This window comes from Thermobia domestica, chromosome 14, assembly GCF_964235325.1.
Source record: "Thermobia domestica chromosome 14, izTheDome1.hap1.1, whole genome shotgun sequence".
In the NCBI taxonomy this organism is placed as follows: domain Eukaryota; kingdom Metazoa; phylum Arthropoda; class Insecta; order Zygentoma; family Lepismatidae; genus Thermobia; species Thermobia domestica.
The window spans coordinates 69619573-69637727 of record NC_137467.1 but is presented as its reverse complement, the minus strand read 5'-3'; positions in this window follow the sequence as shown (position 1 = coordinate 69637727).

The following is an 18155-nucleotide window of genomic DNA, read 5'->3' as shown; positions in this document are numbered from 1 at the left end:
GAAACATAACGGATCAGCAGCTTGAAGAAAACATTCCCTTGCCATAGTCAAGCTGTGGAACGCACTGTGAAGCTGGTGTCCAAGGCAGCGTCGAAAAAGTGCAGCCAGAACGCAAGAGATATCTACGTTAGAGGCAAACTAAAGTCTAGAACAAGAATGCCCCGCTTTGAGACCAAGAAGAACTACGTGACCTAAGGTCAAATGTCAACTTATGCTTACTGTGTGGGTGGGTGGGTGGGCGTAACTTGATGTGCAACCACCTCTCCGTGGTGAGGTCTGGGTTATTTTGCGTACCGCGCAAAATAAGCGCGAGTTTTACAAAGAAAATCGTGTTATAACAAGGTCTATTCCTATAAACATCGTTAACATGGCATTCCAAACAAAATCTGGACATTAATTCCAAACACTGAGCTAATATGGCTGTACTTTGACTCATAAACATTTTAAAATTATTTGCTGGCATTGCTACAAGATTCTTTTAATAAAATAATTGTATCAGATAACTAAAAACGAAGACAAGTAGTTTTTTGTCATCGGTGCTGTGCGTGTTGCCTAAACAAACACTTAAAAAACTTAAGTCCTTTGGGGCAGGGTAAGGGGTTGTCTAAAAAAAATATTAAAAATCAGTAAAGTGGGTGCCACTAATGACACCTTTTCCGCACTAGCCGTCATCGAATTTCCAACAAAGTGCAAAACGCTCCACTCTACTCCATATACACACGCACAAATACATTTGTGACCCACTCAGACTCACTGACCCACTCTACCCACCGACCCACTCTACTCAGTGCATTGTGGACAACATATAACAACACTGCTGAATTTTTCTACGTTTCTCTTTCTAGGCCATCATTTTTCTTCCTTTTTCATTTGTTTCTATTCACTTATCTGAAATATCTAAGTGAAAATAGAACTTCACGCACTTTCGATATTGATATTTGTAATTGTAATAATATCAATAGGACTTACTACTTGGCTTTTGTGATACAATCTAAGAAATTTTAGAGCAGCTAACTACTGAAAAAATATTTTTGAATCATCTGCAATAACAAAAATATATAAAAATGAATGTAACAACGTGTGCGTGCTAAGCACTGCCAAATTACGAAGTCCTATGAGATTACTTCGGTATATAGCTAGACCCCAATCTCAAATGGTATGTTATCATATAGTTTCCTTTATAATGCATATCCTAAGAGAGAGTAGGGGTTCTAATTTATGTGAAAAATTGAGTATCTCAGGAACCATTCAACTTCAGGAGCTGAAATTCAGTATGTTAAGGACAATAAATAGGCATTCACACATCTGGAGAATTTTGTTGTTAGACGAATGCGCCACGTAGTGGCACTTCCTGTAACTCACACAAATACAGCAAACACAGTAGAGGTACAGGTCAAAACACATCCGGCCTTACCCTCTGGAAGCACATATTTTCTCCCTGTGCAGAGAATGGTGGTAAATTCTTGTCCATTATAAACCCTCTCTTCGATGTTTAGCCTCTCTGTCTGATAAACATCGTTCTCTTGCGATGATTTACACTACAAATTAGATGTTATTGGCTCCATATGTAACACGTGTCTTAAGAAAACTTTTGAATGTATATAGAATTGTTCAATATAAGAATTAACAGCATAATGCTCATTTTTAACGTAAATCACATTACACAGAGTTATACGTACGTATATGTACAATTCTTATGTGGAAATGACTAGAGTAGCAAAGGACCGAAGCACGTGAAAGGCTCCACTGGCCTTGCCAGAAAACTCATCAAGGGGGGACTCACAAAGAATTAGGCTGAACGCAATTCTTGTATTCATAAAGAAATAACCAAGAGTTTTTACCTTTACTACAGATAAGCTTTCGATTTTATTTTCGTATGAGTTTCCTTCCTCGCACCTGTGTCAACTACACAAAACTACTTCACATTGTTTTTATCTAACAAAGGACCGAATTAAGCATAATTGCTATACAATACAGTTGTGTCGACTTGGCGCTTAAACCGACTCGCCAAAAGTTTGTATTATTATTATTATTATTATTATTATTATTATTCACAAAAGCGTGTTGCACGAACTGTCAACCACCAAATTGTTCTTACATACCTTATCCAAAATATTAGTACCAACTAGTAAAGTTACCAGTGGCGTATTTAGGAGGCTATCGGGCTCCAGTCCCCTCTCTGGCCGGAAAATCATAAAAATTTATTTTCATACATAAAGAAAACTCAATGTGCTTATTGACATATTGTGCATAGACCTCCGTGTCCTAAACAACATCCTAAATACGCCACTGAAACTTACTCAATATTCAATTACTGATGGAATATGTTATTGCATAAATTATACTTTATAAATTTAAATATTTCGTCTTTTTTGAATCAAAACATCCAATATATTTCAGGCAACATTTTTCTTGTAGGCCTTATATCTCGAAAATTACATGTAGTGTAGCCAAACCAAAACTAACAATTTACTCAGAATGATGTGCTTATTCCGTCAAAAGCTCGATTTAAGGACCGTTCAAAAATTTTGTGGCCCCTGATCCACAAAATTCAATATATTTCATACAATCAAATATTTTCTTGTACGCCTTATATCTGGAGAACTACATATAGTGTAGCCAAACCCAAACTATCACTTAATTCAGTATGGTATGTTTATTACGTAAATAATACGAAAAACTAATTTAGGAGCCTCTCCAAACTTTTGTGTCCTTTGATTAAAAAAAAAACAATTATTGGCCAAGATGGAAATCTTCTGATACAATTTTTGGATCATTCCTTAAATTATTTTTTAAGATGGCAATCTTTTGATCCATTATTTGTGGAAAAATGAAATGAAATGAAATCTTTCAGTTTTACGTCCCACGGTTATGCCGGTTAGGCTAAAGGAGACTATGATGATGATAAATGAATGAAATGGTGGAATGAAGGAAGTGGGAGAACCCCGAGAAAACCCACGAACACGGTGTTTGTCCACTACAAAATCCACACGACGTGAGCTGGGATCGAACGAGGGACCCCAAGCACCAGAGGTGAACGTTCTACCACTAAGCCACCACGTCACTTTTTTATCATTCCTAAAATTCTTGTTCTTTACGTCCCTCTTTTAAAATTCACAACGACGCAATTTGAGTCATAATTTCAATGTGTATGTAGATACAAAATTTAACAAAAGTAACAAATAAACTTATTCGTATCGAAAATAAAATAAAATAAAATAAAACGCTGTTCAATTAGCTATATGAACCCTTCTATGTGATGGGGAAATCCTTAGTAAAATAACTATGGCAATAACAATTTCGTACCTTCAGTGTTCTGGAACTAAGTATATCATAGTGACTTATCGATATTAAGAAATGAATATGAGATCCAAGTATACCTAAGGTTATTCTTTTATCCAAGATTATGAACCTTATATTACTCTTTTTGTTTCTTTCCTTTTGTTTTCAAAACGTGATATTTCTAGTATAACCAAAAGGAAAAGTGTAATCCCAAAGTTAGGTTTTGTTGTATAAAAATTTTTGGAATAAATCGATCGATTCGAATGCGAATTTCATTAACGATTTCTCCAAGCGCGGAGAAATACCCAAATTGGTCTAGAACAAAAACTTCCGGTAACGATGGAGTTCTACTTCTTGCTGTACAATGGTAGAATTCCAATTTCTGCGTAAAACCACGCGGGAGCAGCCTTTGCATGGGTGAAGGTCAAAGTGAAGCTACGAGAAAGTATTTTATAAACCCCGTACACATCCTATGGGCATCACAGTCAGTATTTGGAACTTGAATGGTAACAACGCCTTCTTTGCTGTTACTATTTTCATTTTTTTTAAGTTTCTTGTAGTAGTCCCACAAGGATTTCGTCTCTAATATGAGGAACAAACGAAATAGAATTAGAAAGATAGGATACAGCAGTCGAAAGCGCAAAGCCATCGCAAATGAAGCCATGTACAATATTCACAGGTGAGTACAATCTACAATAATATTTTAAAAAGAAAATATTATACAAAATTAGTGTATGTACACCTTGTCTCAAAAAGGTTGAGCGCATTCTTTACTGGTGTTTTGAGGCAATAATTTTCTAAGTCCAGCTTCGGGTATCTTCGGGAAAAAGTAAGCCAGGTTCGAACCTCCAAGCCAGCCTTTGCAATCGGGAAAAAGTTTGCAGATGTGTTTTTCTTCTTTTAAATATAATAAGACTTGTTACCAAGTGTTTAAAAAAGCAACATTGATTGAAATACTTAATGATACAATATTTCGAAACCTTTTTTTTTTTAATGTTAGCACATGCTTGTTTGTCATTTAGCTCTCCATACGTAATGGAACATTTAAATACGTTAAGGAATCTTTCCATATGTAAAAGAATGCTCAAAGTTAAGAAATAGAACATAATTATCGCCTGAGTACTAAAATAAAAGTCAAAGTAGAACAGAAAAAGCGTTTGTAATGGATATGAATGTCATAATTATCTTGAGATCCGTTATGCCTCGCTAGAAGGTTGTGTTAGCTCATTGGTAAGCTGTCGGATTTCAAATCATAAGGTTGAGGGTTCGAATCCCGTCTAGGCTAATCCTTTTTTTTTAAATTATATTTTCCGCAATGCATGAAAAATTATATAAAATAATTACATTAGAATACATAAGTTGTGTATATATAACATAATCATTGCAGAACATAGTAATTATTATGTTTTAAATATAACATCTGAGATAATTTTCACAGTAGGTCGGTATTATATATGAGGATGTAAATACAAGTTAAGAAACTCGTTCAATAGCAATAAATAAATCATGTAGTGTATTTATTTGCAGCTATTTGTCATATAGAGGGTAATTCTCAACATTCATAATACAGAATGTCATTTATGTTCTTGAAAAGTTATTCGATGCATAAACAGAAGGTATAAACAGAGAATCCAAAGTCGGAACGCTCGCAAAAAAAATTCATTAACCCCAAAGGTCACGTGAGCAGACTGGAATTGTCCTTATGAAGCATGCCACAGCAGAAAGTCTTTACATAGATTTTCAATTCAATTCCTGATATATGCTTTTGCAATGTGGAGGTGGTGATGCCTTGAGTCGGCCTCTCTCGCTCGCTCGCTCGCTCGCTCACTCTCTATTTATACAGAATATAAAAGTGGATTTATGTGTGTATTTCAACATAATTCTGATATATCTAGAGCAATTTTAACTATATTTCTTACAGTCTGGAAAAAGAGTACTGTCGGGATACATATCAAAAATGCTAGAAACGGGTCGATATTAGTATCGAATCTATAGTTTCGTGGTCGCTTAGGTGAATAGTTCTACTTTCAATTCAAGTCCAATTAAGCTTCCATTAGCACCCAGGGTGGTTACGTAGCGACATAAAGATATCGAAATCATTCGATATTAGAATCGAATCGTAAGTTTTCAGCGCCGCTAACAGTGCAGCATTTCCCATTAGTCCACATTAGTCCATATTTCACATTAGTCCCATTGCCTAGAGGGCAACATATTTGCAGAGTGCAAAGTTTAAAACTTGAACAATATTTTAATTTTTTCCGTATGAAAAAGTTATAAATCAAGAGCAAATATACTATTTCACGAACAATCCTCTTTTACTATTCTAATATGTTTAATAATAGCGTAAGAAATCTAATAGTAATTCAGAACATGTTTCACAGTTGTTATTTTTTGTTACATAGTTGTAGCTGTAGCATGTAGTGAGTGGAATTTAACTGTAATAAATTCACTAATTAACCATATTCGAATTAAGTTTTATTTTTAAGTTCGGGATGAAGGGGTGGAGAAATATGTAGTTATTGGGGGCACCGAGCTTTTCTACATTTTACTTTCAAGATCTCCATTTTTCTTTTGTCATTTGTTCCTAATAAAAAAAAGTTCAGTCACTTTTGGATTGTCATAGGATAGTAGGAGTTGGATTTCTGGATGCAGCCTGTGAGATTCTAGAGGAGCTAACTGCTTGAAAAAATATTTTTGAATCATCTGTAACATATGAAATAAGGATATGTATCATAAAAAATTGAAAGTAACTATGTCTGCGTAATCATCACGGTCAAATTGCAAAGTCAAATGAATTGACGTTTGGTATATAATCAGGCTCCATTCCCAACTGGGAAGTTACCATACGCGTGTCACTTTCATTATAATACATATCCTTAGGGGGAGTAGAAGTCCGAATTTTTGCGAAAAATTTAGTATCTTACAAGCCGTTCAACTGAGAGCTGAAATTCAACATATAACTCTTTATTAAAAATAAAGAAAATATGTCCTGGCATTTTTTAAAATTATCTTTTATGGGCGGGGGGACGGGGGTGCATTTTCTATATATTGGAAATTGGTAGTGGGTTGATTTGTAAAAATAATCGAAAACGATTGATATTAGTTGAGAAACAAATTGAGTAATGCATACTAAAGTTCTTTTTGAATTTTATACCCACTGCTTTCTATTTATAATTGCTGAAGCTGGTGTTTAATGTATGGAGCGTTCCGAGCATAAGGCAATCAAGCCATAAAGTTAGAGAAAAATGGCCATAAAATTTGTAACATGGGCATTTTCAATTAGTACGGCATGCTTAATTATATAGAAAATTAGTTTCTCTCTCTCTCTCTCTCTCTCTCTCTCTCTCTTTTTTTTTTTTTTTTTTTTTTTTACGTTGGTCTACTTTTCATTGATTTGAAACTTTCAAATTTCACCCTATTTTCTACTGAAATGTGTCTGTAAGGCAACAAAGAAATAATTATATATGATAAATTTAAATTCATTTTAATTTGGAAGATGAGAAACACTTTGCCATTATATATCGTAAAGGTCAGACCCACCAGTATTGTAACAGAGAGGTGCTTGAGCCATTGACGGTAGAAATTCAAACTCCGATAAGTGATAATTTCACAGTCTTGTTTTATTACAAGTGTAACCTCTTTAGTCAATGGAGAGGAGGACGTGGGCCATCGGTCAGAGTTGATGTCGATGGGTTTTGGTGGGTCGGAGTTGGTAACAATGGTTCAGAGTGGTTCATAGTTGGTGGTGGGTCAGAGTGGATCACGATGGTTGATGGGTCAGAGTGGGCCAATGGGGCATTTGGGTGGTGGGTGATAGTGGGTCATGGTGGGTCGTGGATCAAATTTTCATTGACCCACACCATCTCTGGTTAAAATTGTACTAAAGATAAGAGGCACCGAAGATGCATGTCGGCTATTATGCTCAAATTTTGCTCATGGATAGTACTCCACCAGGAAGCAATAAATCTGAAACGGTTCACGGTATCACCTTCTAGAACTCGAAATGTAGGGGTTTGTCTGATTGGCTAAATTAAGACGTCAATGATTTATCCTTCAACAACCAAGCCTTTTATGATCGTTTCCGTGGGGAAGTCAGGAGAACACGTGCCTAGTAATCGTAATATTGATAGTTTGCGTCCACCCCGGGTATTTGTTTTGTGTTTTTTTGATTCACCTAAATATAAACAAATCACACATATAGGCATTTTGACATATTTTGGGAGAGTAATTTTGTGGTTCGTTGGCGTTTCATCGCGTCTCTGCTGCTGGTGGTAAAGTTTTCAAAATGGAACTTGGGCCACCACGGATCGTCGCTGCGGGGCCACCAATTTCTGGCGAGAGGTCAATAGTTGACCATCTGTAGTCCACCGACGCTTACAGCTTAGAGTAATGAACGATATCTTTGCCTTGTAGAGTTCATGACTACCGACGTCGGCAGTCAACTAGCTTTTAATATTCCTTTACTAACCATCTATTGTTCATGTTTGTACACGGTGTTGTCATAATAATAATAATAATAATAATAATAATAATAATAATAATTATTATTATTATTATTATTATTATTATTATTATTATTATTATTATTATTATTATTATTATTTGTAGTAACAGTAGTATAATTGATGATAGAATAAATATTGTCTATGTATTGTCTAGGTAGGACTACACACAGGATTTGGCTCGTTTTGGTTCGACTTGACTCTAATCCGAGTCGAGTTGGAAGATATTTTTCGCGCCGAGTCCAAGAGTAGACCTCAAAGATGTCTGTTTCGAGTCGAGTCGAGTTTCAAAGAAAAGTCGTTCGTGCCCATCCCTACTAATGAGAGCTTAATCGGAGTTAAGCGAAATTGAAAGTCTCACTATTTATCTAAGCGACCCCGAAAACTATGAATCTAATATCGATCATTTTCTAGCAATCTTTTATATGTATCCCCCTCCCATTCACCATAGGTAACCCGACAGCAATCTTTTTGAAACTATAAGAAATGTGGTTAAAATTACTCTAGACCAGTGGTTCTCAATCTAATTCCTATCACGATCCCCTTTTATCACACGCTCTTGCCAGCGACCCTTTTATAATTTGTTTTATAATAAGCTTGTGTGAGATTTTTAACATACCTATTTCTATAATAGTAGAATCCATTTTTTTGTTTATAGTGAACAGTGCCATGGAAAATCAGTGCCCGGGGCGAGAGTATAGTACGATGTCACCGTATATATGAGTGACGTCGACAGACTAGCTATGAAGCACCACCATGGTTGGCACGAAGCTCAATAACATTTTCAAAATAAGCCCTACCTTTCCTTAATTTTGAGCACATTTTATTACGTTTTTCCTTCTATTTTACACATGTGCACATGTACTTTCCTAACATGAGTAACACACTTCCTCCGAAATGTGTGGCCCCTTTTTTCGGCGCCCCGCACTGACAGTGGATACAGTAACTGTAATATCTATATTCCCAATGACGAAGGTGCTGGTTCAAGATGGATGTTAAACTCCTTCATTGAAGAGGCCATTAACGTATCCGATCTAAGCCCACAACTTCTTGACCAAATAATAGAATGATCATGCTACAAGTCTTTGCAACTGGTTTTTTGTAACGAAGACTTGGACAAGTTCTGCCTGATGAGGAGAGAAGAATATCCTGGTCTGGGGATTGCTGCTTTAAAAGTAATAATTCCATTTGCTATATCGTACTTGAGCGAAAGTGTGTTTTTTTTATGGTAAACATAAAAACAAAGATAAGAAATCGCTTATCAGTTGAAAATGGTTTGATAATGTTCGTCATGAAGATTGAACCGGACATTGCTGCACTAGTGAAATTACACCATGCTTAGGTATCTCATTAGGTTTTAACTTTAATTGTATTTCAATGTGCAGGTTTTGTTGCATGTGTATTTTTCTAGTATTTCTATATACAGTTCTCATTAGTTTTATATCATACCTCTTTGATTTAAATTCAGTTTTAAACAACTCTACTAACTAACTAACTCTATGGCCTATGGAACCCGGAGGTTCAATGCCGCGTTCACAAAAGCTCTACACTGACTTCTATCCTTAGCCAATTGGATCCAGCTTCTACTTTGTATTCTTATCTCAGCGAGATCCATCTTAATATTGTCCTCCCATCTGCGCCTAGGTCTTCCTAATGGTCGTTTTCCGATTGGTCTTCCAGTCAAGATTTTGAAAGCGTTTCTACTTTCTTCCATTCTAGCTACATGACCTGCCCACCTAAGCCTTCTAGACTTGGCGACCCTAACAATGGGTAAACCGTATAAATTATGTAGTTCCTCGTTATGAAGTTTCCGCCATTCCCCATTCCCGTTCCTCTTGGGTCCGAATATTCGTCTAAGGATCTTGTTCTCAAATACTTTCAGTCTATGTTCTTCCCTCAGAGTAAGCGACCATGTTTCGCAACCATACAGAACAACAGGCATGATTATCGTTTTGTATATTTTAAGCTTCAAATTTCTCGACAGAATTCGCGACGACAAGAGACTTTGAACCGAATAGTAACACGAATTCTACACCCTTTGAAAATGTTCAGTAGACTTATTTTTTATTGTTCTTTACAGTGTGTATAAAAAATAAAAGTATGCTTATCAGAACAAAATTAAAAATAATATTTAAAAATAATTTCTGGTATTAGATTCTAACTATATTTATCTCTTCCGCCTATCTTCGCGATCCCCTAGGGGCCGCGACTCCCAGGTTGAGAAACCCTGCTCTAGGCATGCATGAGTTATGTTGGAACATACATACATACACTTTTATGTGTATAAATGCAGATAAGAGAGAGTTGAGAGAGAGCGATTAAGGAATTGCCGCTCTCAATCTCTTCACTTTACTTTTGCGATTCGCGAATTTCTTGCGTGACAGTTTGGGGCTAGCTAGTTTTTTGTCTTGGACCACGATCCGATTTTCGAAATGCTCTACCTAAATGCTGTAATGCGAATATTGAGAAGTTATCTGCGATGAAAGTAGCTGCAAATAAATACATTACATAACTTATTTATTGCTATTACACGATTTTTTAAATTTGTATTCAATATTCACACATAACACACCGACGTTCTGTCAATACCTCAGATGTTATATTTTAAAGATAAGAATTACTTATGTCGTGAAATGATATGAATATATATATTCAACTGATATATACAACTGATGAATTGTAATGTAACTATTTTACATAATTTTCATGCATTGAGGAAAGTAAAATATCATAAAAGAATTTCACCTGAACGGGTATCGAACTCACGATTTAAGCGCTCGGTGGTGTACCACTGAGCTAATATGACCGCTTTTCGGAAGCTGCTTCTGAAATATAACTGAGCTCATACGTAAATGCTCTTTTCCGTATGGAAATCACAATGACGAAACGAGAGTGTGAATACATAGTCTCGAAATATTGTATCATTAAGTATTTCAATGTTACTTTTTTCTACACTTAATACCATTTGAACATGTCTTATTATATTTAACAGAAGGAAAAACATATCTGTACATCGTTTCCCGATTACTAAGGTTGGCTTTGGAGGTTCGAACCAGCAGCTTTAGTTTACTGTTTTCCGAAGATACCCGAAGTTGGACTTCGAAAGTGTTTGTCTCAAAACAGCTATCATCATATCGCTCAATCTGTTTGGTATATGGTATATGTTTTCATACGTGTAAAGTCAGTATAACAATTCATTCTTTAAACAGCTTTTCGTATGTATTAATATTCCTTTATAAAAACTGTTTTTAATATTATTATTACGGCGCACCATTTTCAGATTTCTTTCGCGAGTCGTTGACCAAGTCGTTCCCCACCAGCGTTGCCAGACTCACAGCTCGGAATTATTCCAAAACCTGATCGAACTTATGCTAGATTCGGTCAAATTATGCTAGATCCTCATAATTACTAATTCAGGAGTTTAAAAAAACGAAGTTGAGATACGATAACGTAACTTAAAATACACAGAGAGCAAGAATGCATGGATAGAACTCAATACTTCACGCACCAAAATTTTAACTCAACTAAATTAATGCAGTCGTTGCCAGATTCAATGGCGTATATGTCGTATAAATGAATGCAAAGTTTTTGTTTACATATTTTGAAAGAAAATTACTTCGCAGCATAAGCGGAGTTGGGAATCGTCTGCTGGGGGGGGGGGAAGATTTTTGGTCGGTCTCGGAGCTGTCATTTCAGGAATAAATATGATCATGAAGTCAGAAATAAAGATGGTGAAGTTGTCAAAAAGTTGGGGGGAGAATGGCCCCCATAGCTCCGCCCATGCGTCGGAGTTAAAGGATTAGAAAACCCTGGGTGGAGCCACAAAAAAAGCCCAAAGACGTTTCGAACTTACTTCGAAAAATAAGACTGCCTGTATGGTTTACCGACTGTATGAATCAATGGAAGAGGATACATTTCTGCCGTTCTTTTTCTTCCCACGACCAACTTCTTTCTCATCTTCAGGTTTTACGGCTTTTTGATAAACTTGCTGAAATTGTGCTAGATTTGGGCAGGATGCTAAAAGCAAGATGCTAGATGCTAGAGACATGCAAATTATGATAGATCTAGCATCATTATGCTAGATCTGGCAACGCTGTTCCCCACAATAGGCGTGTCGTGCAAGTAACCAATCACACGTCAGGTACTAGCTTTTACCTATTGCTTCCTTCTCACAGCTCAGAACATTGGTAACTATGGATAGACGTACAGCAGTAATTACTTTATGGGAGTTGGAAGGTTATTCTGCAACTGCAGCTAGCAGGCGAGTAGGTGTCCCGGCCTCTACAGGAAGGCGATGGATTCGGAAATATGGTGCTACAGGTCAGACTGATAATTTACGATCTCCTGGTCGTCCGCATGTGTCAACCGAAGCCCAAGATGCGAGATTAGTAAACGAAGCCCGGTTAGACCCACTAAGGACGTCTAGACAGCTAAGGGAAGTTTCTCTCTTTCCTGGTAGTAAGCATACAGCTCTGCGAAGGCTTCGTCATGCTGGGTTACGTGGCCGTGTTGCTGCCGTGAAGGAAAAACTCTCAGGCGACCACAAAATTTACCGTCTCGCGTTTGCACAGGCGAATGTGGGTCTCAATTGGGAAAACGTAGTTTTCTCAGATGAATCCATATTCACAACATCAAAGGAGGGACGCCGTTTTGTGTATCGTCCGAGAGGCACCCGATATGACCATGGATATGTGGCTGCTTGCAATCGCAGTGGCCATGTATCTATTTTATGTTGGGGTTGGATTTCCAGTCGCGGAGCAGGACAGCTTCATAGAATTGAAGGACATCTGGACAATGCTCAGTACTTAGACATTATCAGTAATATCATGGTGCTATCTGTACGAGTATTTCAGCCTGATGGTGTAATTCAGTTCCAGCAATACCAGTCGCCAATACATACTTCCCGTGTGATTCAGGAATGGTTCGCAGGGCATCCTGAGATTGATTTAATCGACTGGCCGCTCGTGGAGCAGACCTCAATCTCATGGAAAATATGTGGGCAGAAGTGAAGCGTACTCTAAGGGAAAGTTGACCTGAGGCAGATCCACCAAGAACTCAGGATGACCTGTGGCATCTTGTTTCCGAAGCATGGCTGGAGGTAGGGGAAGGAGATAGATTTGTCACCCATGTAATAGATTCCATGCCCAGAAGAATGGAGCGTGTAATAAATTCAGAAGGGTCTTGGACACAATATTAATGTCCCAGCCTTAACTCCCGAAAACAGCCCTTTTCAGGGCTACCTAAACGCTTCTGAAAATATTTCTAGAAGTAAACCACTCCTTGTATCCGATTTCTGTGCAATCCTACCAACAAAAGAATGATAATTATCTGTAGGCTTTGAACTCAAGACCTCTTTATTGGCAAGTCCGTACTCTACCAGTGAGCTAACATGAACACGCAAACCCAATCTGAAGAAATACGATTTTCAATTTCTGGTATTCGATGACAATGATCCTCATATACTTGGCAAATGTTGTATTCAACTTGGGATATTCCGCAACACACATACACAGACACATAAACAAAGCGAAAGAGAGAGAGAGAGAGAGAGAGAGAGAGAGAGAGAGAGAGAGAGAGAGAGAGATGAATATACAAAAGCATATTCAACGTATTCGAATGAGACTCTAAGTAACGACATTCCGTTCTAAAGAGAATTTGTGTTTCTTCCCGTGACGTTAAGGGGATCGGGAAAAGTTATGTATCTTGAAGCAGGATACGACTTTGGGTACTCTGTTTATACACTTTCTATATCCGTAGGAATATATTGTATTTCACGAATGTAAATGACATGCTGTAATGAGAATATTGAGAAGTTACATCTGTATGACAAATAGATGCAAATAAATACACTACATAACTTATTTATTGCTATTAAATGATTTTCCTAACTTGTATTTACATCCTCATATATAATACCGACCTACTGTGAAAATTATCTCAGATGTTATATTTTAAACATAATAATTACTATGTTCTGCAATGATTATGTTATATATACACAACTTATGTATTCTAATGTAATTATTTTATATAATTTTTCATGCATTGCGGAAAATATAATTTAAAAAAAAGGATTAGCCTAGACGGGATTCGAACCCTCAACCTTATGATTTAAAATCCGACAGCTTACCAATGAGCTAACACAACCTTCTAGCGAGGTGTAACGGATCTCAAGATAATTATGACATTCATATCCATTACAAACGCTGTTTCTGTTCTACTTTGACTTTTATTTTAGTACTCAGGCGATAATTATGTTCTATTTCTTAACTTTGAGCATTCTTTTACATATGGAAAGATTCCTTAACGTATTTAAATGTTCCATTACGTATGGAGAGCTAAATGACAAACAAGCATGTGCTAACATTAAAAAAAAAAGGTTTCGAAATATTGTATCATTAAGTATTTCAATCAATGTTGCTTTTTTAAACACTTGGTAACAAGTCTTATTATATTTAAAAGAAGAAAAACACATCTGCAAACTTTTTCCCGATTGCAAAGGCTGGCTTGGAGGTTCGAACCTGGCTTACTTTTTCCCGAAGATACCCGAAGCTGGACTTAGAAAATTTTTGCCTCAAAATACCAATAAAGAATGCGCTCAACCTTTTTGAGACAAGGTGTACATTACAATTTTAACCAAGTCTAGATGTCAATCGACATTAGAATGGGTTGAGGTTTGTGTAGTAATATCTAGTATTGATTACTTCAGTACTTCTCATGATGAGGTACATTAAATTGATGAAAGAAATAAGCAATATGTTTCATTCATTTAGGTGTGAAATTTTGAAATAAAGATATTTTCGTAGTTCCTTCAAACGGAAATAAAAAAAAAAAAAAACTTCACCGAATTTTACAGAAATATTATTATCAAGATATTAAAAACTACACAATATAAAGATACGTATACGATCAATAGAGGAAGAGAAGAGGCGGGAAAGATGAGGTTTGACGATATACATGTACACTGAGAAAAAAATTGTATGTGGCGTACGTAAAATCGAATGTTACATTTGTAAGTCCTGTAGTTTTCGGACTTAACACACAGCAAATGTATAACTGAAAACGCATGTTTTATGATACTTTCTGTATAAGTGTTCCATCTATATGTACTTTCCGTATCGAACAATATAGGTGGTCAGGATCGCACATACAAATGGGCGTATATAACATATAGCTGACGAAGGTAACATACATATATGTATGTCATATAAGGAAGACTGTTAGATATCAGACATCCTGCATCAGCATGATGTAACATCTAAGAACAATGCCTACGTAGCATACGGATATCGTATGCCCTGTACTGATTTATGTAGTGAGCAAGAGGATTCCGTATATTTGTAAAATATACCGCTTACCTGAGAACGGATTTTTCTCTTTGTAGGATCAACGGGGATACGGAAGAAGTATTCCAGTGCCCTAACATATATATCCCCCTTAGCGTTGCTAGATTGCATATCGTTCAAGGAATTTTATAAATGCTTGCAGTTGTGTGGATTATTTTGATTGGTTGAAGTCTTGCATCTCTTTTCAGCACCGAGCATAATGAGTTGTGGTGCTTTCAACTTTGATTCCTCTCTTGCCAGTAATCGAGCCCGAGCCAATATGTACACTCATGTCCATTGTTGCATGTCTATAAATATGTTGTTGTAGGAATATAATTTAATAACGAATTCGCCCAGTATTTCTTATAATGTTAGTATGTGTATAATCGGCAAAGACGTGTACGTGGTAAATTTCCTGTCAAAAGAGCAGTAAATAAGAACAATAAAACGAAAATAAAACTTTCTAGTCCATGAGATTTACCACAAATATATAAATTTCGATTATACACATAATATCAGTATTAAAAGTACCCTGCAAAATCATTATCAAATTATATTCTTACAAGAAGACAGTTATAGATATGCGACAATCATTTTGGACATGAGTGTACCTAAGACGCGTGCTGTTGTCATTAGGCCACCGGCTAGGGCAGCGTTCACGTGGAATTTTTCAGGTTCCACGTCCTACCTGAATCTGCAAGTAGACCTATATTATATGGAAATCGAAATTATTTTCAAAAAGTTGTTTTTTCTTTCCGAACAATGTGTCCATATAAGCCTACATGATATGTTCTGTATATTTAACATCATATCCACTAATTTATTCATAAAAGTAGTATTCATTTGTACCATGAAATATATTTTCAAAAAATATTGCTTCTTTCTTCTCAGCTGTATTGCATATCTTAGGAGGGATTAACCTAACAGAAGTATAGCAATATTATGTTCGTGATTATTGTCCCCATAAAAAGTAACCACAAAATACTTTCTTCTGAAGATGGTGGTCTAGTTATTAATAAATTTTGAGAACCACTGGAGGATTGGAAATATTGACGTTGGATTCGGCGGTAATGTGTAACATGCATTCTTTTCATAAATAACATACGACTATAAATTGAATCAAAAATGGGTATCATTTCTCACAGACAATGGTTTCATTTATCATATTGGAATATAATGCTGTTGACCCATCAGCCCCAAGGCTATATGAAGCGCACCCTACTGGTTAACGTGCGTTCCGAACCACATGAGCTCCTATCATGAATCTAATACAGGGCTCCTACGTTGTAAGTGCGTACTCAAACCATGTAGCTGAGAGGGGGTTCACACACAAGCAGTGTTTCTCTCAGGTCTGTTTTTGCGGACAAGTGTCACCCGAAGGAGATGAGGTTAATACAAACTAGAATAGTATCAGCACTGGGAGATACTCAGATATGCCTTTACGAATACTAAGAGTGCCACCCGGAAAATTTTTCCTAAAAGAAACACTGCACACGAGTGATGGGGAAGGTAGAGAGACTCCCCAAAGGGTATTTACAAAAATATAGACTATTGTACACTATATACATACTACAGTATAATTTGTACACTGCACTGGATTCTACATGCTTTACATACTACAGAATACTATACTATATATTTGTATAAACAGTAATATAAATCTTATGATGATTTATTTTGAGCTACTCTTTTTGGAAGAAACCGTATCTTAACCATCACACCTCTGTGAGCTGTGTACAAATTATTGTTGGGACCATGAACATACAGTATGGAGGGTTCCGGTGGTCAGAACCCCTTCCCCCGAAATATATAAAATATGAAGTATATCTATGAAATATCTAAGTCACTCATTTCGTAAGTAGACTCATGGTTGTAATTAATTCCATCCGGAAAAAATGCGATACACCACTGTGTGGAACCACCGTTAGGCAGCACAAAAGCTCTGATTCGTCGTGGAAGGTGTCACAGAGGTCGCGAATGGAACCAAGTGTGATATTACTCCATTCGGTTTGCAGTGAATAAATCAGTTCCGTGGAAGAGTAGGGAGAAGAAAATTTGGGTCGGATTCGTGTTTCAAAGACAGAATATAAATGTCCAACTATATACAGGTCTGGGGATTGAGTGAGCTAAAGGATATATTTAACTTTATCGCGATGTTTCTCAAACCACGTCACAACATCTTCAGCTGCGGCGCATTATCATCCTTAAATACGGCATCATTGCACAGAAACATCTGGAGTATAAAATTTACTTGGTCCCTTAGAATGGCGACAGGATCGCGGGTGGTGACGCAATGAAACCCAAGGTAAGGTACTGCAGAGCCGCTGCCATGATTCACAGTTGGGTGGAGACACTGCTATCACACACTTATTTAGGCGTCCACCATACACAATCATGGTCCATGGTTTGATATAAGGTTAACGATGACTCATCCGACAAATATCACACGTTTTCAGTCATCAGCAGACCGTGCAGCATTTCATGCTCGAGGATCATTGCCGTCGTGTTAAATGTTATATGGTCGCTTATAAACAGTTTTTCCCTTGCAACTCCCCACGTGTGTCCATGTCCATGTCATACAACTCGTGGCGGGGGTCGCAGTAGCTTAGTAGTAAATCGTTTACCTCTGGTGTATTGAGCCCTGGGTTCGATCCCAGCTCGCGCCAAGAGAACTTTTTGGTGGCCAAATTCCGTTTGCGTGCGTGGGTTTTCTCGGGTGCTCTCCTTTCCTCCCACTTTCTTCATTAAACCATTTCATTAATTTCCCATCATCACCGTCTCCTTTACCCTAGCCGGCATAACCTTGGGACATAAAACTTCCAGATTTCATTTGAACTCGTGGCGGTGTGTGATTGTTAACACAGAGTATAGGAGGTTCTATTTGAGTTTCTCATTATGCACTGCAGTCAAACGGTGATTGTGAGTGCAGGCAATCCACTTAATGTTCGGCGGCACTTGTTACTGGTCGTTTTGTTCCGATAACTGTTTCTTTTCTTTGATGCTTCTCAAGTATGTTATTGTAAGACTATTTTTTCCTCTTATGTCA